A 17,239-nucleotide genomic window follows, 5' to 3' on the forward strand; every position below is an offset into this window, starting at 1 on the left:
TGATCAATCAAACCCCAGCAGTAGGCTAAAGTTTAAATGAAACTCATGTCTTTATAATAGGATGCTGGGAGACTTGGCACTTATATAACCAAAGAGTTTACCTTTGTGTTGCAAAAGGTTTCAATCCTCTCATGGCTTTTAATTTCCTTTTGTTAAGGGGACTGAGAAGATGTGAAAGTGGCAGGAGCTCAAGTTTGAAAACAGCACACCTTTTCCAACCATTTACTCTGAGGTAGTGTCTATCTTTATTACTGAAGTGTTTCTTGTATGCAGCAGGATGATGGATCCTGTTTACATATCCACTATGTTAGCCTTTTTCATTTTATAGAAGTGAGTCTATTGATGTTAAGAGATATTAATGAACAATGATCATTAGTTCCTGTTATTTTGTTCATGGTTGTAGTGCTGTGTGTGTGTGTGTGTGTGTGTGTGTGTGTGTGTGTGTGTGTGTGTGTGTGTTTCTCTTCTATTGGGTTTGTTGTAAGATGATTAATTATCCCCTTTGTGTTGGAGTTTCCCTTCTAGTATCTTCTATAGGGCTGAATTAGTAGACAGATATTTTTTAAATTTGGTGTCATGGAATATCTTGGATTCTTCATCTATGGTGATTGAGTGTTTTGCTGGATATAGCAGTCTGGGTTGGGATTTCTGGTCTCTTAGGGTCTGCAGGACATCTGTACAGGACCTTCTGGCTTTTAGGGTATCTGTTGAGAAATCAAGCGTAATTCTGATAGGTCTGCCTCTACAAGTTACTTGGCCTTTTCCCATTGCAGCTTTTAATATTCTTTCTCTGTTCTGCACATTTACTGCTTTGATTATTATGTGGCAGGAGGATTTTCTTTTCTGGTCCAATCTTTTTGGTGTTCTAGAGGTTTCTTGTACATTTATTATGACTGTCTCTTTCTTTAGGTTGGGGAAGTTTACTTCTAGGATTTTGTTGAAGATGGTTTCTGTCCCTCTGAATTGGGAATCTTCAGTCTCTTCTATTCCTATTATTCTTAGGTTTGCTATTTTCATTGTGTCCAAGCACCCTGTGTGAGAGCTGCATGAAGATATTGTATACAGTTGATTATGTTGCAAATTACAACATATAGTCAGTGGTAGCTAGATTTCTGTCAAGAATTCTTTTCATTTTTCATGATGTCCCTGGAAGAAATTTTACAATTAATTTATTCCTGTCAGATAACAAAAAATTAGCATTTGTAACTGGTTTATTAATGTCATCTTACTGAAATATACCATGGATGCAGTTTTTATTTCAATATACTTAAATGTTCTATGCTACGTTTTCCTGTCATGCTATCCAGGATGGATATTTGTCCATTACAAGTAAATGGTGTAGGCCCATGTAAACAAATTTTTACTAATCTTTCCTTTCCAGGAGGGAAATGTATTTTTGCCTAAGATGCTCTGCCCAAGCACACTCCTTTCTCCTCAGTTTTCTAGGCATTCAGCTAAAGTTATAAGTGTTAGGATAAGTAGATGGCAAAATGCTTGTCATGATAGCACGAAGACCAGAGTTTTGATGCCCAGCTCCCATGTAAAAGGCTGGTTTTGCAGTACCATGTACCTGTAACCTCAGTGCTGGAGGTAGGTGGAAACAAGAACCCAGCAGTGTTGACCAACCATTCTATTGTGTTCCTCAGAATGTGTAAATATCGACATACATACATCAAATTGTTTATAATTTTTTTTTGGTTGATGGAAAAGCTGTAGGTGGAAAAACAACTATCTTTTCACCCAACCTTCCCATCCAGTTACAATCCAATTCCAACTGATTGACTCAACAAAAGAACACAAAAGTTATAATCAACACTTCATAATCTCAAAGCCCCTTCAAATCATGTACTCATTTCTGCTTGAATAATATTAAAATAATACTGATAGATAAACAAAAGTCACTGGAGGAGAACAGAGTTTTCCTATGAGAAAGAAAGAGGATGAAGTCTTGGTATAAAGTACATCACTGTTACCAACAAAATTTAATTGTCTTGTACAATGTACTAGGCATATGACAAACATTTTGAAGGAGTCAATCTATAAGAAAAAGAAGAAGAAAAGAAATAAAACATGCTGCAAAGGAAAGAAAAAAACAAAAAGGAAATATGGTTCCAGAACTCTGTATTTATGTTTTATTGAAAATTTCCTTGTGGTAGACAAGAATTGTCATGATCATAAGAGAAAAGTGATCCTCTTGTTTCAGTTATCACTGGTTTGGTTATGACTATTTGTTACCCCCTCTGCCTACCATGTCTTCTGGAAAAAAGTCTCTGAAACAGCGGAACACCCAGACAACAAATGATAGGAAACAATTATGATCAAGGTAAGATTGTTCTTTTGGCAAAAAGGGAACAATCAGAAGGAACACTTTTTGGAACCCTTTATAAAATATTTTCATTACAAGTGTGAATGTTCTTTGTGCAGCCAAATTTCCACTATTCTTATTATGAAAAGACAAAGAAATTATTTAATAGAAGTGTATGTGTGGTTTATCACTGAATTTCCATCATGCTGTACCAAAAAGACATTGCAAAAAAGTACAGAAAATGAGTAAATGAATGAGTGATAATGCTCCCTTGGACATGACTTTAACACTCTTACAATATGTGTACCCTTTACTGACTTCTGTCATACATTCTCAGATCAATATTTGTAAAGAGTCTGATGAGTCTGAATGCAATACTCTGATGTTAAACAGAAAACAGCTCAATCTAGATGACCAGAAGACACCTGATCAGTTCAAAAGTTCACAGAGGTAATCTAATTCAGATTTTTAAGAGGCACCAAAGAAAATGTGTTGGAATCTGTTACCAATCTCATAGCTAAATCCAGGAATGAAACTTCTAAACAAAATTTCAATGAAAAATGAAGCTTCAGCAAGCCTTTTTTTTCTTGGTCAGAGATTAATAATGACAGGCTGCTATTTCCAACATTTTGTGATAAATTGCAAGAGTGGATCATAGTAATAAATTTACTGGAAAGCATTTTAAAGGGAAGGTTCTTAGTAAAAGTTTCTTTTTGGTGGGCAAAAAACTCCCACGAGCTATTCTGTTCCTTGTTACTATGAAGCCCAAATTTTTTAAATGCAATTAATATATGTGAACACTACATTAAAAAGAAAGCCATAATTGATAAGATACAAGGCAAAGAACAGTTCCAGGATTACAAATGAGCTGTTTGCAGCATTAAGATAATCAAAAGTAGTGAATCAAGGAACAAAAGTGCCAAGTTTATATTAATATTAGTCCATGTCTTTTGGGCAGATGCCCCCATTTTCAGGTCAATATGTCCATTATATGTTAACTGAAAGTGAACTGAAGGACTGGAGACAGGGCTCACTGGTAGAACACTTTTTTGGCATGTGTGAGGCAGGGGTACATGTTCCACTATGTTCATAGTGGTCTTACTTTTGATAGCCAGAAGCTGGAAACAACTTAGATGTCCCATGACAGAAGAATGGACACAAAAAAATGTGGTTCCTATATATAATGGAATACTACTCAGCTATGAAGAACGAGGGCATTTTGAGTTTTGTGGGCAAATGGATGGAACTAGAAAATATCATCCTGAGTGAGGTAACTCAGACCCAAAAGGACATGCAGGGACTTCAGGGATGGAAATGAAGAAAAGCCTGAGGAAAAGAAGATACAGCAACAGGCCCAAAGTTGGATCCACCTCAAGGGGAGGCCCTAAGGCCTGACACTAGTACTGAGTCTATGGAGCACTCATAAAAAGCGACCTATCATGACTTCCCTTAAAAGACCCAACAGGGAGCTGAAAGAGTCCGATGCAGATATTTGCACCTAACAAATGAACAGAAGCTGCTGACCACTGTGGCTGAATTAGGGAAAAGCTTGAAGAAGCTGAGGAGGAGGGCGACCTCATAGGAGGACCAGCAGTCTCAATTAACCTGAACTCTCAAGATCTCTCAGACATTAGATCGTCAAGCAGACAACATACACCAGATCACATGAGGCCCCCAACACATATTCATCAAGGATGCTGGTTGGGTTTCAGTCAGAGAAAATGCACCTAACCCTTAAGAGACTGGAGGTCCCAAGGAGTTTAGAGGTCTAGAGGGGTAGTTTGGGTGGGGACATCCTTGTGGAGACAGGGGCTGGGGGTGGTATGGGATGTAAAACAGTCGGAGGGTGGACCAGGAGGGGAATAAAATCTGGATTATAAGGAAAAAAAGAAGAAAAGAAGGAAAGAAGACCATGAACTGTAATTTAAAGATAAAATAATTGAGATAGAAAAGTATCTAAGGAGCCAAAACAGGAGTTCACTGGGTAGAAGGTCATTGAAACTGGGTCTTTCTGTGTAAGAAGCTTCCAGATTTTTTCCCATTGTATGTTTACTAACTATTTTAGAGAAGAATATTATAACTCTTGGTGATCTTCCCATGGTCAATAGCAGCGGTTTGTATATTCCTATAGCTATGAACATTAATGGGAAAAAACAATTAAAAAGATAAATAGTATTTCCAGTTTCTGGAAACACATCTGATTTAAAAATGCCTCAAAATACACAACTATGCTATAAAACACATCCATGTAGTTCATGTAGATTATATAACTTATAAAAGTTTTCTCAAATTTATAAAATGTTTGATTTTATTTTTAAAGGATAGTGCAAGATTCATAGTAAATAATCTGTAAGCATAAATGCTTCTAAATGTATTCTGCCTAACTCAATTAACTCTTTAATTAAAAAAATTTATCTGTGGTGGTAAAATTTTTTAAGAAAAATTACGGGTACTATACTTTGCCTTTCTAGTTTTATCATATGCATTGTTTGGGGGCAAAGAGGTATTGCACACTAAATGTGAAATTTCCATTCCTTCAAGAGTTTTGTTCTTCATTCTGTATAGAGGAAAATTCATAAGACACAGATATCATGGGTGTGACACCAGGTTCCAAAGTTTCTAATATGGGCAAAAATCTATCAAGGTTCTGTAATTCATAAAGTTCTATCAAGCAGATGAACAATTGTAAAACCCTACAAATATTATGAGGTCAAAAAGTTATGTTCCTCTCAGAAAATCTTTGCCTAATGTGGGACACCTGTCTATGAGTCAAAGGAACCTCAGATGTCTCCTGAACAGTACAGGCTATTGTGCTTGACCTTGGTTTCTCATGGTAACTACCTAGTAAGATCCAACAGAAGACACAACACACTGGTTTCAAGACATAGACAATATCACACTAGCCAGGATCATTCTTCCTGCTGGGTAGATTTCATAGTGCTAGAAGGTGCTACATAGGCTGTTAGAGGAGAAAATACATCAATGAACTTATCAAGTGCTACAATCCCAATCTGCCAGACAAAAATGTACCCAATAGTACAATAGTGACATGATTGTCATGAATAAATAGCTACTTTCTGATTAAATATGAGGATTACACAACAGGATGAAATCCATGACTGGTATGTTAATCTTTGACAAAATCCATGACTGGTAACACAATAATACTAAAAGTAGAACCAATGTCACTTGACATCACTATAAACCAGTTCTCCTGCTATAAGAAGGTATTGCACACTAACACACCAGAAAAGCAAGATTCTGACCAAAAGTCCCATCTCATGAAGATGATAGAAGACCTTAAGGAGGACATAAATAGCTCCCTTAAAGAAATACAGGAGAACACAGATAAACAGGTAGATGCTCTTAGAAGAAACATATAAATCCCTTAAAGAATTACAGAGGAACACAATCAAACAGGTGAAGGAATTGAAAAAAAAAATCAGGATCAAAAAATGGAAATAGAAACAATCATAAAGAGATGGAAAACCTAGAAAAAAGATCAGGAGTTACAGATATAAGTATCATACAAGATACAGAAGAGAGAATCTCAGGCATATAAGATATTAACACAGCAATCAGTGAAAATATAAAGTGCAAAAAGCTCCTACCCAAAAACATCCAGGAAATTCAGGACACAATGAAAAGACCAAACCTAAGAGTAATAGGAATAGAAGAGACACAAGATTCCCAATTCAGAGGGCCAGAAACCATCGTCAACAAGATCATAGAAGAAAACTTCCCCAACCTAGAGAAAGAGATGACTATAAATATACATAAAGTCTATAGAACCCCAAACAGATTGAACCAGAAAAGAAATTCCTCTCACCACATTATAATAAAAATACTAAATACACAGTAACAAAAAATATTAAAAGCTATAAGAGAAAAAGGCCAAGTAACATATAAAGGCACATCTATCAGAATTACAGCAGACTTCTCAACAGAGACTCTAAAAGCCAGAGGATATTGGATAGATGTCATGCAAATCCTAAAAGAACAAAAATGCCAGCCCAGGCTACCATACCCAGCAAAATTCTCAATCACTATATATGGAGAAACCAAGATATTCCATGACAAAACCAAGTTTAAATAGTATCTTTCCACTAATCCAGCCCTATAGAGGAAAAGAGAAGGAAAACTCCAAAACGAGGAAAACTACACCCAATGAAAACCAAAATATTAATAATCTTAGAACCAACCAAAAGGAAGAGAACCATATAAATATAAAAAGAATGAACAATTATTGCTCTTTAATCTCTCTCACCATCGATGGACTCAGTTCCCCCATAAAAAGATATAGGCTAACAGACTAGATACATAAATAGTACCCAGTATTTTGCTGCATACAGGAAACAGTGACAAAGACAGAAACTGCTTCAATTAAAGGCTGGGAAATTCTTTTCTAAGCATATGGTCCCAAGAAACAAGCTGGAGTAGCCATATCCAATAAATAGATTAACAATATCCAATAAAATAGATTAACAAAAAGAAATCAAAAGGGATGTGGGAAGACACTTCATACTTGGCAAAGAATAAAGCCACCAATATGAACTCTCAATTCTGAAAATCTATGCCACAAATGCAAGGAACACTCATTTGTAAAATTAATATTACTAAAGCTCAAAACGCACATTGAACCTCACACAATAATAGTGAGAGACTTTAATCCCATGCTCTCACTATGGAAACAACAGAGACACAGTTAAACTAACAGAAGTTATGAAGCAAATGGTTTAACAGATATCTACAGAACATGTCTCCCTAAAACAAAAGAATATACCTTCTTCTCAGCACCTCATGGTACCTTCTCCAAAATCGACCAAATAATTGGACACAAAACAAGCCTTAATATATAAAGAATATTGAAATAATTTTATGCATTCTATCAAATCAGCATGAGCTAAGACTGGTCTTCAATAACAACAAAAACAACAGAAAACCACATGAAAACTGAACAACTCTCTGCTCAATGATATCTTGATCAGGGAAGAAATAAAGAAAGAAATTAACTTTCTAGAATTTAATGAAAATGAAAGCACAGCATACCCAAACTTGTGGGACACAATGAAAGCAGTAATAAGAGGAAAACTCATAGCTCCAGAAAGAAACAGGAGAGACCATACACTAGCAGCTTGACAGCACACCTAAAAGCTCTAGAACAAAAAGAAGCAAATGAACCCAAGAGGAATAGAAGGCAGGAAATAATCAAACCCAGGGACAAAAAAAAAAAAAAACAATTAGAAAGAGAACTATACAAAGAATCGACAAAACTAAGAGCTGTTTCTTTTTTTAAAAAGTCAACAAAATAGATAAACCCTTAGCCAAACTAACTAAAGGGCACAGAGACAATATCCAAAATAACAAAATCAGAAGGGAAAAGAGAGATAAAACAACCAAAACTGAGGAAATTCAAAAAATCATCAGATGCTACAACAAAAGCCTATACTCAAAAAAACTGGAAAACCTAGATGAAATGGATGATTTTTTAGATAGATACCAGATACCAAAGTTAAATCAGGACCAGATAAACTATCTAATTGATACCATAACCCCTAAGGAAATAGGAGCAGTCATTAAAATACTCCCTACCAAAAAAGTCCAGGGTCAGATGACTTTAGGACATAATTCTATCAGACCTTCAAAGACGACCTAATACCAACACTTATACTATTCCACAAAATAGAAACAGAAGGATCACTACCAAATTTGTTCTATGAAGCCATAGTTATGCTGATACATAAACTACAGAAAGATCCAACAAAGAAAGAGAACTTTAGACCAATTTCCCTTATACATATCCGTGCAAAAATGCTCAATAAAATTCTCGCAAACTGAATCAAAGAACACATCAAAACCATCATTCATCACAATCATGTAGGCTTTTTTCCAGGTATATAGGGATGGTTCACTATATTGAAATCCATCAACATAACCCACTATAAAACAAAGTCAAAGAAAAAGTTATGTGATTATCTCATTGACAGAATACAACACCTTTCATGTCGAAAGTCTTGGAAAGATCATGAATTTAAGGCACATACATACTTATTATAAAAGCAACATACAACAAGCCAGCAGTCAACATCAAATTAAATGGAGAGAAGCTTGAAGCAATCCCACAAAAACAGAGACAAGACAAGACTGCCCCATCTCTCCCTATTTATTCAATATAGTACTTGAAGATCTAGCTAGAGCAATTAGAAAACAAAAGCAGGTCAAATGGATACAAATTGGAGAGGAAGAAGTCAAGGTATAACTATTTGCAGATGACCTTCAAAATTCTGACAGAGAACTCCTACAACTGATAAACAACTTCAGCAAAGTGGATGGACATAAAATTAACTCAAACAAATCAAACAAATCAGTAGCCTTCCTCTACACAAAAATGAATGGGCTAAGAAACAAACTAGGGAAACAACACCCTTCACAATAGTCACAAATAATATGAAGTATCTTGGCTTAACTCTAACTAAGCAAGTGAAGGATCTGTATAGGAACTTCAAGTCTCTGACGAAAGAAATTGAAGAAGACCTCAGAGGATGGAAAGATCTCCCATGCTCATGAATGGTTAGGATTAACATAGTAAAAATAGTCATCTTACCAAAAGCAATCTACAGCTTCAATGCAATCCACATCACTCAGTTCTTCACAGAGACAGAAAAAGCAATTCTGAATTTCATCTGGAATAACAAAAAAACCAGGATACCAAAAACAATTCTAAACAGTAAAAGAACTTCTAGGGGACTCACCATCTCTGACCTCAAGCTGAATTACAGAGCAATAGTGATAAAAAAAACTGCATGGTATTGGTACAGAGACAGACAGGAAGATCAGTGGAATAAAATTGAAGACCTAGAAATAAGCCCACACACCTATGGACACTTGATCTTTGACGAAGAAGTCAAAACCATACAGTGGGGGAGAAAAGCATTTATAGCAAATGGTACTGGTATAACTGGAGGTCTGCATGTAGAAGAATTTGAATTGATCCATATTTATCTCCTTGTACAAATTTCCAGTCCAAGTGAATCGAAGGCCTCCATATAAAACCAGTTATATTGAATCTAATGGAAAAGCAAGTGAGAAAGAACCTTAAACACATCAAGACAGAGAAATTATTTCTGAACAGAACACCAATGGCTCAGGCTCTAAGAGCAACAATTGACAAATGGGACCTCAGGAAACTGAAAGGCTTCTGTAAGGAAAAGTTCACTGCCAATAGGACAAAGCAGCAACCTACAGATTGAGAAAAGACCTTTGCAAGCCCTACATAGAGGCTTGATAGAGGGCTAATATCCAAAATATCCAAAGAATTCAAGAGTTAGACTCCAAAAAAAAACAAATAATCTGATTAAAAATGGGGTATAGAACTAAAAAAATTCTCAACTGAGGAATCTCAAATGGCCAAGAGGCATCTGAAGAAATGTTCAACTTCCTTAGACATCAGTGAATTTCAAATCAAAATGGCCCTGAGATTCTATCTTACACCAATCTGGATGACTAAGATCATAAACTTAGGCATCAGCAGATGCTGGCAAGGATGTGAAGAAAGAGGACTACTCCTCCGTTCCTGATGGGATTGCAGGGTGGTACGTTTACTTTCAAAATCAATCTGGCAGTTCCTCAGAAATTTTGAAATAATTCTACCTGAAGACCCAGCTGTACAACTAACAGGCACATGCCCAATAGATGCTCCTACCTATAACAAGGACACATGCTCCACTAGGTTCATAGCACACTTATTTATAATAAGCCAGAAGCTGTAAACAACCCAGATTTCCCTCCTTGAAAGAATGGATACAGAAAATGTGATTCATTTATACAATGTAACACTACTTAGCTATTAAAAATGAAGACTTCATGAATTTTTTTAAGCAAATGAATGGAACTAGAAAACATCATCCCAAGTGTAGTAACCCAGACCCAAAAGAGCATACTTGATATGTACTCACTGATAGGTGGATATGGTTCCTAGGACCCAATGGGAATGACATTAGCCGAAATACCCAACAGCAGGGAGATAGAACCTGAAGAGTCCACCTCCAGTACGTAGACCTGGACCCCACTGGAGAGATAGGACCGCCCACCCATCTCAAAAATTTTAACCCATTATTGTTCCTGTGTAAAGGAAATGGGAGGAAGGACAAAAATAGAGCAGAGACTGAAAGAAAGGCCATCCAGAGACCAACCAACCTCAGGATCCATCCCATCAGCCGATACCAAACCCAGACACTATTGCTGATGCCAAGAAGTGCTTGCAGACAGACGCCTGGTATGGTTGTCCTTTGAGAGGCTTTGCTAGCAGTGACTAATACAGATGCAGATAGTCACAGCCAACCATCAGACTGAACCCGGGGACCCCAATGGAAGGGTTTGGAGAAAGACAGAGAGGAGCTAAAGGGGATTGCAACCCTCCCCTAGAGCTCCCTGGGACTAAACAACCAACCGCCGAGTATACACGGATGGGTCCATGACTTCAGCCTCATCAGTGGGAGGGGAGATCCTTGGTCCTGTGGAAGCCTGATGCCCCAACAGAGGGGGATGCTACAGCAGTGAGAAGGGAGTGGATGGGTGGGTGTGGCAGTACCCTCTTAGAGCAAAGGAAGGATGGGATAGGGGTTTTTCGGAGGGGACTCCAGGAAAGGGGACAACATTTGAAATGAAATTAATAAAATAACTAATAAAAGGTGTAAATAATTGTAAAAAAATGTAAATACTTGTAAGAAATGTAAATAAATAAAACAATTAACTAAAAAGAAAAAATAGAACCAAAATAAAAATAAAATATGAAATGGCACAAACTCTTGTATGGTTTGCCTAAGTAAAAGAAGATCATGATACCCTCATACAACAGGCTAGTTTTATTAAGGGATGAGTCATAGATCTACTGGCCATGACTTAAATATTAACAGATTTACACTGTGTATTAAATAGAACCTGATTTTTTTTAAGGAAAATGTAACCAAGAGATCATAAAACCCTAACCCTGTATTTCCCTAAGTACTTGCTAATTCACTGTTTTGGGTGACTTAAGAGGATATAAATATTGAGAATTTCTGTTTTCTAGTGACATTGCAGAGAGAGATAACAGAAGCGAGGAAGTAAGTGGTTGATAAAGATGAAAAAACACTAATGTTTGCTTCCATTAACACATGTCAAAACAACATGACCAAAGACCAAACCAGGATTCCTTTTTGACTATCACATAAAATTTGTTCAGAACCATAGAAAATAAGACACTTGTAACTATACTTCCTTTAAATCATGTATCTCAGAAAATCCAAATAATAAACTTGTAAATGAATTAAAATAAGTACCTATGAGCCTGAAAAATGTCTCAGCACTTAAAAATCCTGGCTACTATTCTAGAGGACTTGGGTTCAGTTTCCTGCACCATGTGATGGTTCACAACCATCCATAATTCCAGTTCTAGGAGATCCTATGCCCTCTTCTGTCCTCCACGGGCATCAGATGTGCATATGGTACACAGACATACATACAGATAAAACAATCATATTCAAAAAATAAAATAAATTTTAATTTAACTACTTAACACAAAAGTTTTAATCTCTGTGTTTCTACATAAATAAGTCTATGTGAATTTTCATCCCATTTCTCTAAATAATAAATCAGGAGTCTTAGGACTAAGGGATGCACTAAGCCTATTGAATGAACAACTGTCTGCATACGGGAATTTAGGCTTTGAAAATTTCATTAGAGGTCCTCACTAAGATGATAGTAACAGGGATATTAGACATTTAAACACATGATTTGAACTATCCTCGGTAAACTTAAGAAAGACTCAACTTACAAAATAAGAAAAATACCAGTTACTATCGTCCATGAGGAAATGGATTAAAAACAATTAATAAAGAAAAACTACCAGACATTTATACATGCACATAATCTTTAATTCAATTTCCTTCCTTTTTTGTCATGGCTTTGGAGGCATATAGTCATTGAACCACAACAAATAAAACAAATTGTACCTTCAATTTCCTGAACTATATATTTCTGATTTGTCAGACTGGGGAAACGTGAGGCAAAATGAGGACAACTAATCCTGAACCTCTCCACTATCCTCATTAAACATGAATTTTGATGTTTTTTAGTACTGCTGATTACTGAGCATTACTGTCCTCTGAGCAGTTCCTAAAGAGTAAAGGAATGTGTACCTCAGAGCCAGGCAGATACCAATTCCTTACTGTCTTAACAGACTTCACCCATACTTCCAGATCTGCATCCAGGGTTGGAGAAATAGCTCAGTGCTTTGGAGCACCTGTTGTTCTCTTGGAGTATCAGGTTTATATTCTCAGCACTCACATAGTGACTCACAATTATGAGTACAATTTCAGGAAATCTGATGCCCTTCCCTAAGTGCCACAGGCACAGGATACAAACAAGCAGGCAAGCACTCATATACAAAAATTAAACTAAAAAAAGTTTAGTTTTAAAAACGTTCAGTCTCAATTTGGTTCTATCCCAGTAAATTAAGATTTGATTTTTTTTCACCTGAAAAAAGTATGACTCTTCATTATTGGTCATAGTTAAAATAACATGTTTATTTAAGCCAATGAAGCCATGAGGTCAGTAAATGACTGTCACTGAGAACTGAAAGGTATGTTCTTGAGAGTCCATGTTCAAGCCTTGACTTCAACATGACTCAAGCCACCACTGATTACAAAAATCTCTGTGGGATCTCCAAACTCTGCATCTCCACGTCTAATATAAAAGTGATCTTCATATCTCCAACTTCTTTCATCTTTGTGAACTGCAAGGAACATCTTTCTCTTCGGCTGGTTCTACTCCCTGTGTTCCCCAGCAGGTATCCCACAGCTCCAGCATTTCTAGATGGGTCAGAACAATTCAGCTGAACCAGCCAGCCAGAGTTCAGAAAGAATTAGAAAGGAGATACTTATTCAACATTAAGCCTCTCCGATGATAATTACATCTGCTGAATAAAAGTTACTTTTACATTCAAGTGCTTGAAATAAACTAAAATATAAATAACAATGTCCTCCATGTAAGCCATATATGACCCCTTATAATGAAAGTATATGAAGATATGATGGTTCTTTTCACCCTCCATCATAACTGTCTAGACACTGCCATTGCTGTGTACTGACATTAGATACTATTGCTAATGCTAACACAGTCTGGATATATTATAGCAGATAAAAGGAGTCTTTCTCCTCCCCCCTCTTCCTCCTCATCCTCCTCCTTCTCTTTCTCCTCCTCCCCCTCCTCCTCCTCATCCTTCTCCTTCTCTTTCTCCTCCTCCTCCTCCTCATCCCCTTCCCTCTCCTCATCCTCCTGCTCCTCCTTGTGTGACCCAGTTTTTCACACCATAACAGTTTTCCCTTCATGGAGGCCTTTCCTTCAAAGATTGAACTGAAGGCTTCAGATCAAATAATCAATATGGTTCTCTCCTAGGAGAACTATGCCGTAAAGAGTGAGGGGTTTACTCTCCAAGGTACTGGTGGAAAATAAATTCCAAATATCTGACTTGTCTAAACTGGCAACAGAAATAGTCCTGTCAGAAAAGCAACCGAAATAATAAAGTAAGGCCAGAAAAAGAGCAATGGAAAACTCACAAAGTGACATGTATTTCCTTTCTTAGGAAAAAAGCAGCCTGTAAGAAGGAAAGGAGAGAAGGAAAAGAAGGGAAAGAGATAATACAGGGAGATAGAGATAGGATGAGAAAAGGAGAAATAAAGAAGGAGAGAAATGAGGATTTGAATGAAAATTAGCCCCAAAGTTCTCTCATGGTATTATTTGTGGAAGTGTTGAACATATGTTCACTATAACCTCCCAGGTATAGCAGTAGGAAGTGATGATATAAGTCAGCTAATTCCATTCTTGTGCAACCATTTACTGAATATATTCAATGAACTTTAGATGCAACCATCCTTTATAGGTGATACAGCAGTCTGTAAGAACTGTAAACAACTTCAAGAAACTACACTAGAAATATGGTTTTATCAATACAAGTTGGTATTGTAGTAGTTCGATCTTTCTTCCTTTCTTTCTTTCTTTCTTTCCTTACTCCCTTCTTTCTTTCTACCTATCTTTTTGTATTTGTTTACGGTGAACCATGTACTTATGGGTTAATTTTTAAAACATTCATTAATATTTTCCTGTTTTGGGAATGTTTACCTAAAATTGGCTTAGGTGGGAAGATAAGCACCACCTGTTTTTGTCTCTGAAAATGCTCTCCTGAGCTAGTGTCAGTGTTGCAGTTAGAAGGAATGAGAAGAGAGGAAAAGAGAGAAGATGGAAGCGAAGGGAAGGAAAGGAAGACTGGGTAGAGGAGAGGGTAACCCAAGGTATGTTATTTCTCAAGTTCACTCAGGATAATTGTCTTATGTAGAGGAATTTAAGCTATCAACATGGCTGCTTTGTCAAGGGATCATATCCAAAAATCCTTCTAGCTCTGTGTAATCTGGATAGAATGATACTTTTAATACCTCTGGCTGGAATACACACACACCTTAGTATCCACCTTTAATCTCAAACAATAAAAGTAAAGTTTGAAGAGGGAAGCAACTATGTTGGAAAGTGACATCTAATTGAGAGGCAGACAAAATGATGAATCAGAGAAGGATTTGACAGAATGAGTCAGAGATCAGATACACCCAACTCTCACAGGAACAGGGAGGAAAGAAGCTAATTATGAGCAGCAACAGCAGCAGGAGAGAGAGAGAGAGAGAGAGAGAGAGAGAGAGAGAGAGAGAGAGAGAGAGAGAGAGATTGAGAGAAGCAGTTTTACTGTAACAGTTTTACAGAGACAGGAAAAGACAGAATGAGCCAGAGAACAAAAAGGAGCCAAAAGATTACAAGACAATTGGAATCAGTCAGCTTGGAGAGGAGTTTGAGCCAAAACAACTGAGTTGAACAATCCAGTCACAGTTCAGAATCAACTAGAAAGAATGAGCTTATTAGTCTTAGCTTCTGATTATAGCTGAGGTCCTCGGCAAGGCCATACAGCTGCTTAAAGCAGGAACTCTCTGTCCACAGCAGAGATAGATAAAGGAGGAGAGGCCTCCAAGAGAAGAAAAGGTCAACAAAATCAAGACCCAGAGAAAATACAGTGGAAATTCTTAGACATAAAAACCTCTGAATAAATGTCTACCCTAGAAAACAGGAAAAACCTCTCTAGATGCCCAAGGCAAGATGGGAAGACATGAAAAAGAAACCACAAATGCAGTCCAAATTCCAGTCCTGGATTTGGATCTGTGAGCCTTTGTAAGCCATGGCATCCTTGGATTCCCACAAACATGGATGTACTTTACAGACTACTTATTCACAACCTTCCTGGTGGAGATACTTTGACTTATTTTTTTTCTTACATTTTCTATGTTTCTAGTATTGTAGACATTTCTGTCCCCTTCTAGCTACTACCTGGTCCCTTCCTAGATTCTCTTGGAAAACTAACTGTACTAGTTCAGTAGCTGTTTCCTTACAGGACCCTGAAAACAGAACTCAAAGCTATTCTATATGTGGATTCCAGAAGAGAGGGAATAAGGAAGGGAGGGAGGGAGAGTAGGCAGGAGAGAGATTTATCACTAGTATAGAAAATTTTTAGAGCTTGACTCTTATAGACCCATCCCTCTGAAGTCAAGCAGTGTCTAGAAGGAACCAAACTAGAAGCAAATAATATGCACTGAGGCAAATGGCTTCAGCCATTTGTCCTCCTCGTGGTCTTCTGGAAGTTCTGATATTTCTGTAGAATGCAGGGTCTTGTTTTTACACGTATAATAGTGTCCATGCTCATTTACTTAAGAAAAATCAACTTTTCAATTAGTATGCTTCACAATCTCCACTACTTCTTAGAATCTCCTTTTCTTTGCCACGTGGTCTTTGATCTTGTGGCTGTTGGTCTTTGTGTACCAATGTTGTCTTGTCAGCAATTATTTTCGATGGGGAAAGAAGCAACATTCTCAAAGGCTGCTTGAGAACTTTGTGACTCATTGAAGTTTGTGCAATGGGGAGCCTATTACCAAGAGTCCATTAAGGCAAATGTAATACAGAAAAACTAGAAAGAAAAACATATTTCCTATCTAAAAAAAAAGTTCCCCTTACTTAATGATTTCTACCTAAAATCTGATTTCACTGCAAATTCATGGCTACACAGCTTATTAGAACCAGCATACAATACCCACCTTTCTCAACATATGATCCATGCCTGCATAATCACAGCACAGGATCTCCATAAAACACCGGAAATTCTTCAACACTGAATCATCATCTCCAGCAAAAATGCAGTACTAATGTATCCCCAACCAGCTTCTACAACCACATTGGTATTTCAGATGGTATTCCCCAACCCAGTTGCTACTGCATCCTAGAATAACCATATCCTAATGTTTCTTCTCTGCTTTCAAGGCTTAAAAATATTGAATATGAATTAAAGAAGGAAGTGAAGGACCAGGTGCTGTCAACAGGGGATGAAAAAACATCACTTTTGCTTAGTAAATTGAAAAAGCAAAATTCTCCAACTGGAGTCGTAACGCTTCAGCCATGTAAGACATTATTTCTACAGCTACTAAAAACAGGCTTTGCTGATTGAGGTCACCAATTTCATTGTAATCCCCAGCTCTACCATATAACTACTGAATATTTTCCACTATTTAGTTTAGCTTTAATTTGGAATGGCATTTACCACCAACTCAACTCAAATGCAAAGATTTGCTGTTTGTAGTCATGCCTTTATATCTCTTTTGAGGGTACTAGTATTATAGAAACAGTGATGAGGAAGATATTCCCAGGAAAGCATGTTAGGGAAAGAAAACACATGGAAAAAACAATATTGAAAACAAAGAAAGGACAGCTCCAAGAAATCCTATTGTTATCCTACAAATTGAAATTCAGTTACACAGCTTGCAGCAATCATGCAGCCATGCAAAAAATAACATTGAAATAAATTTGTGA

The 17,239-nt window shown here is 37.0% G+C and overlaps 1 protein-coding gene and 1 long non-coding RNA gene across 4 annotated transcripts in view; one reads left to right on the forward strand and one right to left on the reverse strand.

Annotated features, from left to right (window-relative positions):
• The window catches only part of Fgf14 (fibroblast growth factor 14), a 630,557-nt gene that overhangs the window by 412,181 nt on the left and 201,137 nt on the right, over positions 1-17,239 (reverse strand).
• LOC120097183 (uncharacterized) overlaps positions 1-17,239 on the forward strand; it is a 67,577-nt gene that overhangs the window by 23,766 nt on the left and 26,572 nt on the right. For 2 of the 3 annotated variants that reach the window (XR_015638587.1, XR_015638585.1), the window contains exon 1: positions 150-232. This is a non-coding gene — a long non-coding RNA (uncharacterized LOC120097183). Of the gene's footprint in view, positions 1-149; positions 233-17,239 lie in introns of those variants that run through there. The other variant, XR_015638586.1, reaches the window with a different exon arrangement.

The sequence above is a fragment of the Rattus norvegicus genome, chromosome 15 (genome assembly GCF_021556685.1).
Source record: "Rattus norvegicus strain SHRSP/BbbUtx chromosome 15, alternate assembly SHRSP_T2T, whole genome shotgun sequence".
NCBI classification, from domain to species: domain Eukaryota; kingdom Metazoa; phylum Chordata; class Mammalia; order Rodentia; family Muridae; genus Rattus; species Rattus norvegicus.